The sequence below is a fragment of the Symsagittifera roscoffensis genome, chromosome 4 (genome assembly GCF_963678635.1).
Source record: "Symsagittifera roscoffensis chromosome 4, txSymRosc1.1, whole genome shotgun sequence".
In the NCBI taxonomy this organism is placed as follows: domain Eukaryota; kingdom Metazoa; phylum Xenacoelomorpha; order Acoela; family Convolutidae; genus Symsagittifera; species Symsagittifera roscoffensis.
This window is the reverse complement of record NC_087065.1, coordinates 26144152-26152682: the sequence shown is the minus strand read 5'-3', so window position 1 is coordinate 26152682 and position 8531 is coordinate 26144152. Positions and strand designations below refer to the sequence as shown.

Genomic DNA, 8531 nt, shown 5'->3' with positions numbered 1-8531 from the left:
ACTGCAATCGCTATAGAGATCAAATAAGATTCGTCTCACGAAAAGTCTGAACTTATATAACTCACTGGTGTTTCGACAGTGAGATATATTGCTGTTTCAACAACAACAACAACAACAAAACAACAAAAATTTTGCTGTTTCAACAACAACAACAACAAAACTTTTATTTATATTGGATAATACATCCAATACATGTTTACAAATTTAAGTGTACACTACTCTTAAAACTCTCGAAGGGAAAAACAGAGTTGTTTTTCCAATTTAGTCTTCATAACTCCAGCGTTTCTGGGTCGCAGCGTATCCGCGGCATAATCCGTTCTGCGTGGTAGGAGATGAAATAGCTGATGCAGATACCCGGTCTCGGTTATTTTGCGTAGTAAGGCCTGGTCAGATTTGCGGATAATTTCGCGAATCGGTTCAATTTCGTCAATAATACCAAAAAATCGTGCTTTGTTCTGAACTCGGTCTATTTGATCTAGTAAATATGAATAAGTACCACCCCAAACAGACGCGCAGTAAGATAGTCGAGATATCACCAAAGAATTATAAAGTAATTTCAGTTCTTCCGCTGTATAGTTCAGACGTTTGAGGCGCAACAAAAGATATAAACATGAGACTGACGCTTTGCAGATAGCAGTAATGTGCTCCTTGAACGACAGATTTTCGTCAAATATGACTCCGAGTATCATTCGCGACGTCACACGTTCAACTCCAGGAATAGTTCTAGGTTGTTGACCTTTTTAAAACGATAACAGAACCTCTTTTGTTTTACCGTCATTCAGCGTCAAGTTTTTGGAGTTAAACTGGACTTCGAGTGCATTAATAACGTCACTGGCATAGTCAAGTTCATCTATGCGACCTCCGACAACTGGGGTAAAATCGTCAGCGAATTTAGTGAGTCTACACCGTCTTTCAGGAATGTCAGTTATGACTGATATGTCATTTGTACCACTGTTGAAAAGCGGTGGTCCGTTTACTGTTCCTTGCGGAACGCCTTGACTGGTAGTTAGTTCACGAGATAGTTGATCGTTTACAAGAGTCGAATGAACGCGACCAGAAAGAAAACTGTTGTACCAGTTTATAAGAAAGGGGTTATAATGAGACTTATGAAGTCCATCAATGATAGCACGATGGGAAAGAGAGTCGAACGCTTTGCTTAAATCAAGAGTGATGATTCGAACGTAGTTATTTTCTGAACCTTTTCGTTTACGTAGCACATCGTTTAGTAACTTGATAAGCGCGCACGTAGTTGAGGAACCTTTTCGGAAACCGAACTGATCGTTCGACAGGGTTGAGTGATATCGCTCAGATACAAAACTGTCAAAGACAATTCGCTCAAACACACGAGCAATAATAGGAGTCAGACAAATAGGCCGCAGGAGAAAAAACTTAGATGGAATAGGCTTTATGCAACCAACTTTCCAAGTTTCAGGAAAGACCGAACTTGATAAAGACAGATTAAAAATGTGCGTCAAGGGCTCTGCTAGCCTATGGGCGTTTTCACGGTATAACCAATACGGCAGACCGTCAGGGCCAACAGTAGTTTTTTTCAACTTTGATATGTAATTAAACACCTGGCGTGCATGAACAACAGGAAGTTGGTAGCCATGAGTGTCATAGATTTGAGGCCGCGTGTTTACGAGATTAGTGCTAATATTATTATAATGGGAATTCCGTTCATTTGCGTCGAAGTGGTTTTCAATGACGGGTTGTTCACGTTTCACATAATAGTTGACTTGCTTCCACCACGATTTGCTTCCCTTTTGTTTGTTCCGAGAGTTATTGGAAAAAATCTGGTGGCAAATTTCTGCAGCAACCGCTAAAGCATCATTAAATCGCCTTTTCTTGAATAGCTTGTTTTTCTTTTTTAGCAAAAGCTTTACAACTGGTGTGACAAATGGTGGCTCAGTGTTTCTTAGAGAAACCCGATGCAAGGGACAGAAATTGTTAAAATACGAGGTTTTGTTGTTGTTGTTGTTGTTGTTGTTGTTGTTGTTGTTGTTATATAACTCACTGGTGCTACCCATATTGATGTACAACTGCGAAATGTGGGGTTTATGCAAAACCAGTGCGAAGTATCTAGACTCGTTTCATCGCAAACAGCTGAGACAAGATTTGAACATCCATTACCCACATTACGAGGCCAAACTGTGCACTGGAAAGGCGCACAATTTTGTGTCTGTATGTTCCTGGATTCCAGAGACAAGTATTTAAACATGTTCCAAAATGTAAGTGGATTCCACTTACAAGATTTACGTGGATTCAGCGTATATGTACTTGTAACGTAAATTTTGTCGTTACATTTAAATTGTTGCGGATTCCGCAACAAGCAAATATAGCTAGTTGCTCTGGATTCCGCAACTGTTGTAACATTCGCCCGAAGTACATATCGACGGAAAATAAAGCTCGGTTCTAAAATGACTGGCTAGCGTCTAAACACAGAAGACGGAGAAGCCTTCGGTTATGCGGACAATTTTAAAGTGGTGACCACTTCTTAAAGCAACGCAGAGAAGGCGGCTTCACAAATAGAAAAATGGGCTCTTTTTCCTTATCCCCACACCTGCGATTTTTTATAATTGAAGTTACATTTCACTTTGTCCGATTAACATGAAAATTGACATGCAGACTGATTAGGCCATGACAAACATGTTCGGTTTTCATAATCAACCTTGTAAAACCACTCGTTAGACCATAAAATTCATGTTTGAGTGAGGTGGGGGGGAAGGAAAAAGAGCCGAAAAATGGAGCTTCGAAAATAAAATGATTCTCAATTTTGTCAAAACCAACATACTGTGCATAAAAGGAGAGACACAAACAAACGGACGATTAAAAACCGTCATATCACAGAAGGATCTCGGAGTCATCATGTCTAACAATTTAAGCCTGGAGGTCTTTATACTTCCTCATCAGAAATACTTCAGAAAATGTGTAGCAAAAGACAAAACTGAATGCCTACACAGGTTATGTAGTACCAATGCTTACTTACGCATCGCAGGCATGGTACCCCCCAAAAACTGAAATGATGAAGATAGAGCAAGTACAGAGGAACGCCACCAAATGGATAACCAACGGGACTGCAGAATATAAAGAAAGACTTCTCCGCTTCATGGAAGTGCATGATATTCTATACCTCATCTCTGTGCTAGAAGGAAACTATGAGGCCAAAAACATGCCAGTGACAAAGAGCCGTAGAGCGCTTACAAGACAGCAGACCGAACTCTATATCCCCCAGCAGCGTCTCAAGAAATGCGACGAAAACTTCTGGATCCGTGCACCAAAACTGTTAAATTTAGTGCAAAGAAGCCTGTTTGCAGATGAAATCATCAACAAAAACAGAATCGCCAAATTATACCACAAATTCTTCCGTGACATATTCAACGAGATTGACTCTTGCTCGTGGAGAGCGCTATGCCCATGTGGCAACTGTAATCCCTCGAAAAAACTCGTGCCACTTGAAAACTGAGGGGTCAAAACCCTAGAGCAGATGCTCTAAATCCTATACTACTACTACTACTACTACTACTACTACTACTACTACTACTACTACTACTTATACTACTACTGATCTACATGCTTTTCACCGTCTCTGCCAAAGCAAGTTCTTTTGGTGGTCTTTCTAATATCGGGTCGACAAAAAACGTTAATTTCCGGCTTCGATCAGAATGATCTAACTAACTTAATTACATGCAGAAATAGTGAGCTAATGGCTGGGTCTCAGTATCCCTAGACCATGAGGTCACTCCTAAAAACAGGGCTACTGCTTATTTATCATAATACTATTGTTTTTGTTCAGTAGATAAGAATCATCATCTCCAACGAAGACGGATCAACCCTTTTCCTTAACTCCTAGCTTCTCATAATCTGAAAACGAATTTAGATGTTAATAATTCAATTCAGGACATGACCAGAAGCTAACAGTTCATAAAATACAGTTTGAGTTCTCCTCCCGAGACCCCTGCGGATTCTGGAATCCGGAGAAATAACCCTCTTTTTTCTTTCAGGAAGGCTGGACACGCCGTCCCAACACCCTTCCTTGTTCTCGGGGTTCGCGTTGTAACAATTGTAGCGGCGCAATTGTTACAACTCGGAGTAGTCTTCGTAAAGTTTTCTTCAATCTCGATCAGTATCACACAATTTCCGTTTACTATTTTTCTCCACGAACTCTCTTGTTCTGTTTCCTTTTCGCAATTTTCAATTTCCGCAAATTTTCGCGTTATTTGGGAACGAATTTTAAAAAATCAACATGAAATTCCAAAATAATCCTTCCGAGATTGTCAAAACGAACGATTAAGACCTCCAATTGATTAAAACCATCAATCTTCTCGGTCAGATGCATCAAAAAAATTTCGAAATCGAACTCGAACTCGCATTTTTGTACATTCTGGTCGAATGTCACATACTCCACGGAAAACTCGGTCATTGTCCTCATTGAATCCCGTAATCTTCATCAAAATGATAGAGTGCCATCGAACAGAACTTACAAAATGCATGAAATCACTTTTATCCACGTCATATCGACTCACTGCAAAATACAAATGGCATCGTACTACACTATTATAGCCTTCCAAACTCTTTCACTAATATGCACTTTCGAGGATATGACTTAGGGTAAAACATCTTTTCTGACTTCTAATGTCTATGTCCCGATTTAAAACTTTTTCTCCTGCCAACCATTAAACTAAATTTATCCTACTATGCTTCTTCACTTCGGTAATTTAGTTGTTATAGCTCATGAATATTAAATTTAAGGAATTCGGTGGGTAGAAGGAACAATGGAATAATCGTCCTCTTCAAGAGATTACCCAAGCCTTTCATGTCACCACAAAGTGATCAGTCATCTTAGTTGATTAAAAACAATCATGCAGGCTGAAATATTTTATATTTTCACCACTCAAGTTTTTCTACATAAACAGTAAGTGTCTCTCAGACCACTAACTAAAACATAACGCAATTTTATAAATGCAACAAATTCTTTCATCTTCAAAATTCAACTAAATGTTTTCTCTTCAGTTTCAATTGCAAACTTAGTTGCTTTGTTTCTCATTTGATTTTTTCTCACATAAACAATTCTGGCAATTCTGAGTTTTTACATCTTCTCCATCGTGGCTTCTCTGTTTACTTCCTAGTTCACTCTCTGTTTTAGTCGTTTAGAAGTTCTAAAACTTCTAAGTTTTTCTAATTGTTCTTCTTTTTGCATCTTGTTTTTCGGCTATTTGTCAATGTTCCATCTCCTCCTCCTGCGACATTGACTCCGAACTTTCAGTCTCAGTGTCTTGCAAGACGTCGGTAACTATTCTGACGCTGTTGGAGGCAGTCCTCCAACACTTCTGCTCTTTTACTCTTTGTTTACAACAAGATAGAGGATCGACATTAGTTTCCTTGTTTCGGCAGAAGCTCTTGTGGAGGCACAACGTCACGTTTCTCTCCAAGTCTTCAATCATTATTTCTTCTCTTTCTCTCCCGTCACACTCACTTGTTCTAGACGTCCTCTTTCTTGTGGTGGTCACTGCCTTCCGATGAGTTCCAACAGCTCACTTGAAAGCTCCTGCTCCAATGTCCAGCTGATACGCACTGTACACTCTGCTGTGCTTCGACTTATGCTTCATGGCATGTTCGTACAACCATGCAGTCATTTTGGCTCTAAACTATGGCATCAGTTGTCTCCAGGCCCATATCTTTTTCGTTTTCATCGGAATGTTCAGGATTTTGCACGTTGTCTCAAAAAGATCTAAATCTTTATGACAATCCAATTCCTGCAAGGCGTTTTTTCTCGATTGTTCTCTTTCACATGAGCTATCAACCATTGTATCGCCATCATAACTCCCACTATCACTATCGTTTTGGCTGTGATGAATCTGGTAAACCCATGGAGAGCAGCACTCCACACTCCCAAATCAACACCAGATTACTACGCCCGCGATACCACCATGTTTGTATCAAGCAATGGCAGGGGAACTCATCATGTGTCAACATGATGCTCCTCCAATTACGCTTTCTGGACGCTTCCAGTAGTGGTTCCAGTTCCATCATCACTCGGTTGATTTCTTCATTCTCGTCTACTGCATTGTAATCTGTGACTGTTGAACCTTTCTGTTTCTGTCTTTCAAAGTCACTGAATTTCCCACTGGCGTATCCCATGAATTTCTTTCTCAGTATCGGTTCTAAATCTTCTTTGGTTCTGTCTGGAACTGCTGACAACATCTTGCACAATAACTCGTAAAATTTTTCCGACATCCTCACTAGTCTTACGCATTTCAGCACTGAGAAGGCTTGATCCACGATCGTCCTCGTACTTCTCACATCCATCGCTACAAAATGCACTGGGTATCTGCTTTTGCACATTGGAGCTAACGTTGATCCCACTAGATATTGCGCTCCCGACGGTCTATGATAGGTTTCACTGTGCCAGATATTCATTTCCGCCTCGATTGCTTCCCTCCACTTTCCAATATACTTTTGTTTATTTTGGAAAACTCCCGGAAACACTTCTACACTGATGGTCGTGACCATCTCATGCTTTTGTTCTTGATTCAGTAGTGACTCTAAATAACCAAACATGCTGTAGAATCCTAGTGCAGTCACTAGATTCACCTCGGTTCCTCCATGGCAATCTGCGATCAATTCCGTTTCTGTTTTTGCTTCCATTACGATGTTCCCAAACAATATCATTAATTGCTTGTGTTGCTTTACAAGAGTCTTCACTCAATCCAGACCTCCACAGATGTGATCCTCCACGTTACTTTTTATGTTTTTTTGTTTTTCTTAGGTACTATACTACTTTTTGTTTAGTTTCCTGTATATCTTTAAGTGTTTTTGGTCACAAACTTCTCAGGGAACGACGGGACGGCCAATCCCCGCACCCTTCCTGCTACCTGAATTTTTGGTCTTAACTAGGTTAAAAAGCTAGTTTCGGGAATCCGGAAGGCTTCCGCGTTCCGAACTACCCTTCCGCCTAGGTGGCTAGGGACTTACTTTGAGCATCTGCTCGACGCGGAGAACTCGTTAATGTTCCGCCGGTCATGATGTTAAAAATGAATAACACCCAGGAGCGCCACAAAAACATCTATGTAACATTCGGAAGTACATATCGACGGAAAATAAAATTAGGTTCCAAAACGACTGGCTAACGTCTAAACACAGCTCTACATGCTTTTCACAGTCTCTGCCAAAGCTAGTTCTTTTGGTGATCTTTCTAACAACGGGTCTAACAACGGGTCGATTTTCCGGCTTCGATCAGAACGATCTAATTAATTTAATTACATGCAGGAATAGTGAGCTCATGGCTGGGTCTCCGTATCCCCAGACCACGAGGTCACTCCTGAAAAAAGGGCTGCTACTTATTTATCATATTACTATTATTTTTGTTCAGTAGATAAAAATCATCATCTCCAACGAAGATGGATCAACCCTTTTCCTTAACTCCTAGCTTCTCATAATCTGAAAACGAATTTAGATGTTAATAATTCAATTCAGGACATGACCAGAAGCTAAAAGTTCATAAAATACAGTTTGAGTTCTCCTCCCGAGACCCCTGCGGATTCTGGAATCCGGGAAATAACCCTCTTTTTTCTTTCAGGAAGGCTGGACACGCCGTCCCAACACCCTTCCTTGTTCTCGGGATTGGCGTTGTAACAATTGTAGCGGCGCAATTAATACAACTCGGAATAATCTTCGTAAGGTTTTCTTCAATCTCGATCAGTATCACACAATTTCCGTTTACTGCTTTTCTCCACGAATTCGCTTGTTCCGTTTTCTTTTCGCATTTTTCAGTTGGCGCGAAATTTCGACGTTGTCACGTGTCTTTCTTTTTGAACGAATTTTTAAAACTTTACATGAAAGTCCCAATTAACCCTTCTGCGTTCGTCAAAATGAACGATTAAGACCACTAATTCGTTAAAATCGTCTATTTTCTCGGTCAGATGCATCAATAAAAGTTCAAATTCCGACTTTGCATTTTCGTGTACATTCTGGTCGAATGTCACATGTAAGTAGATTCCGAAAAATGTTTAAAAAAATCCGCAAAATTTGTAAGCGGAATCCGCAAACTGTAGAGGAATTCAGAAATTTGTTTATTACTAAACTTGCCTATGCACATGCAGAATTCAAAAGCAAGGACTTAACCATTGTCAGCGGAATCCACGAACAAATCTTAAAACATTGGTTTTCGCTAAATCAATGGATGTCACACTTTAGTATTTGTAAGCAGTTTTTGGGATCATATTTTTGGAAACAATACACCGAATAAATCCATTGGATTAATTCGGTATTTGGGTGAATTCGTTATTGTATTCACATATCGCCGATTTAGGTCAGTTTTTGGGATTCAGTAATTGAGATTCAGTATTAATTTTTTTTTGTATTCGAGATTCAATTTCTGGGAGCGATTCAGTCACAGGGAGTAAATGATCTATTTAACTAATTTGAGCAAATTAAAATTAGATAAATTTACCGAAATTGAGTTAGAGCAGAATTAAATTTTAAGTTCGAAAACACGAATATATAGTCCTGAAAATATTGCCTTATCAAGCTAT

At 39.7% G+C, this 8531-nt stretch overlaps 1 protein-coding gene across 3 annotated transcripts in view; it reads right to left on the bottom strand.

The window, feature by feature from the left end:
* The window catches only part of LOC134843953 (NADH-ubiquinone oxidoreductase 49 kDa subunit-like), a 286758-nt gene that overhangs the window by 168168 nt on the left and 110059 nt on the right, over positions 1-8531 (bottom strand). The gene's annotated exons all lie outside the window — the stretch shown is intronic.